The sequence below is a fragment of the Passer domesticus genome, chromosome 28, assembly GCF_036417665.1.
Source record: "Passer domesticus isolate bPasDom1 chromosome 28, bPasDom1.hap1, whole genome shotgun sequence".
Taxonomy (NCBI): Eukaryota; Metazoa; Chordata; class Aves; order Passeriformes; family Passeridae; genus Passer; species Passer domesticus.
Window position 1 is genome coordinate 3,602,519 of NC_087501.1, and position 2,482 is coordinate 3,605,000.

A 2,482-nucleotide genomic window follows, 5' to 3' on the forward strand; every position below is an offset into this window, starting at 1 on the left:
TTGTCACAGCAGGCCTCCCGCGGGAGGTGACAGCTGTGTCCCCCAGGGAATATTTACAGGCTGCCGAGCCGTGCCGGTGATCAGCGGGGGTGGCGGCAGGGGCCATCCGTCACCGCTGTCACCTCAGGGCCTCGCTGCTGCCGCGAGCGCCAGATCCATCACCCGCACCCGCCAAGGTCCCCCCAAGGTCCCTGCCAGGGTCCCTGCCACCCCTGAGGTGTCCCCAGCGGCCACCTCGCCCAGCCCCGGCCACTCCCTGGGATTGTTCCCGAGGTTTCCATCCAGGGAAAAGCTGCTCCGGGCAGGGGACAAGTGTCACCCCTTGGGCAGCCAGGGTGGGGACACCCGGGGGGGACAGGGGACACCATAGAAGGGTCAGGGAACACTCAGGGGGGACAGGGGACACTCGGGGGGGACAGGGGACAGCCAGGCAGGACAGGGGACACCATAGAGGGGTCAGGGGACACCTGGTGGTGACAGGACACATCCAGGGGGAACAGGGGACATCCATGGGGACACCCAGGGGGAGCAGGGGGAAGACAGGAGACACTCAGGGAACACTCAAGAGGAACAGGGCACACCTAGAGTGAGCAGGGGACACCAAGGGGACACCCAGGAGGAGCAGGGGACACCAAGGGTATACCCAGGGGGCACCCAGGGGGGACAGCGAGAGGACACAGGGGACAGCCAGGGGACAGCCAGAGGATCCAGGGGACAGCCAGGGGACAGCCAGCGGGCACAAGGCCCTGGGGCAGGGTGCCCGAGGCAGGAGCAGCGGGAAGGCGGCCGGGAATGCCCCGAAGAGGATCCAGCCGGGATCGGCCTGCCGGGAATGGGGGCCGGGATGGGGACGGAGCCGGCCGGGAGCAGGGACGGGACCGCAGCCCTGATTTTGGAAGGGAATTGTTGCCATGGAAACGCATCCCGTCCTTTTTGACCGCCAGCGCTGAGGTGGGAGATCCAGCAGGAGGGGGGAGGCTCATAAACCGGGAAAAATAGGGGAAAAATGGGATAAACAAACTCTGGCACAGGGAAAACGCCTCAGAGAGGTTGGGCCTGCTTATCCTGGATGTGCCAAGCCCCGGGACCATCCTGGGGGCCCTCCCTGCATCCCACCGGGATATTCCTCATTTTTCCAGCTGCCTGGCATTGAACTTCCCTGGCAGAGCCCCCGATCCCAAATTCCTGCTGGGACCAGCCCTGGCTGTAACATTTTCTGGGAGGAAAAGGATGCTCTGGAGCGGATTCAAGGGGAGTTAAAGCAGCCTGGAAATGGTAAAAAAACCCAATTTTCCAGCAAGGTCTTCCCGAGCCTTTTCTTCTCCCTTTTCTTCCCCTTTCCCAGCTCACAGACAGATTTTAAGGTCGTGGAGCCGCCTGGCTCTGCCTTATCCAATCGTTCCCACAATAAATTCCTTCCCACTGTGGATCTCCCCCTGATAAGGAATCAAATGCCAGGGCAGGGACGGGAGGATTCAGGCCGGGTTTTTTGGGAAGCTGAACTCTCCCTGGGAATGCCAGAGGTGAGAGAGGCCGAGGGGGAGCGAGAGATTAAAAACTCTGCAAGAAACCTTGGAATAAACCCTTAGATAAGCCGTGCTTTGGGGGTTTTTAATTGATTTTTCTTGGAGTTTGATCTGGAGCTGTGGGATGGGGTTTTCCAGGCTGGTGCTGGAAAGCTTTGCAATTCCAACTGGGAATGCTCCATCCCAAGGAGCTGCCTGGCATTCCTGGGATGCAGAACAGGGAAAATCCTACGGAGGTGGCTCCAGGGCACATTCCCAGGGCAAGGTTCCCACCGAATCCTGGATGGGGAGGAAAATTATCCCTGGACAGGAAAGTTATCCCTGTGGAGGGAAATTATCCCTGGAAAGAGAAATTATGCCTGGGCAGGAAAATTATCCCTGGGCAGGAAAATTGTCCCTGGAGAGGGAAATGATCCCTGCCTCCACAAGGAGCACCCCTGAGATGTCTCTCCTTCCATCCCTGCCCTTTTCCTGGGATTCCCACCTCGTGTCCCATCTCGAGCATTCCCTGTGTCCCCTCAGGAGTTCTGGGGGTTGAGAGGGGCTGGGATGGAATTCCCAGAGGAGCCCTGGATCCCTGGAAGTGCCTGAGGGCAGGGTTTGGAAAGGGAAGGGAAGCAGGGAAGAGACTTTTTTTGCTCCAGGAGTTTTCCAGGCTGGCGTTCCTGCCGTTCCCCCCAGGAATCGGCGCTCATGAATTTATGAGGAGCACGAGGCTGCTCCGTTTGCCGGGATGTGAATCCCGAGCAGAATGCAAATCATGGGATGGGAGGGAGGGAAAACAACCCTGGGTGCGTGGAATTGAATTTTCTGGAGTTTAGAAAAGGCCCAGATGTGCCCAAAGTCCAAAAGTTTCCCTAAAACCCTAAAAAACAACGTGGGGATGGAGGAATTTGGGGTCACAGATTCCAGGGGTTCAAGGGTGCCTCAAATATCCCTGGAGAGTCTGCTGGGAA

General features: G+C 58.7%; 1 long non-coding RNA gene across 1 annotated transcript in view; it reads left to right on the plus strand.

The window, feature by feature from the left end:
- Positions 1–793: 793 nt before the first annotated feature.
- Positions 794–2,482, plus strand: part of LOC135287199 (uncharacterized) — a 3,981-nt gene continuing 2,292 nt past the window's right edge. Inside the window, exon 1 of the long non-coding RNA XR_010351022.1 lies at positions 794–951. This is a non-coding gene — a long non-coding RNA (uncharacterized LOC135287199). The remainder of the gene's footprint in view (positions 952–2,482) is intronic.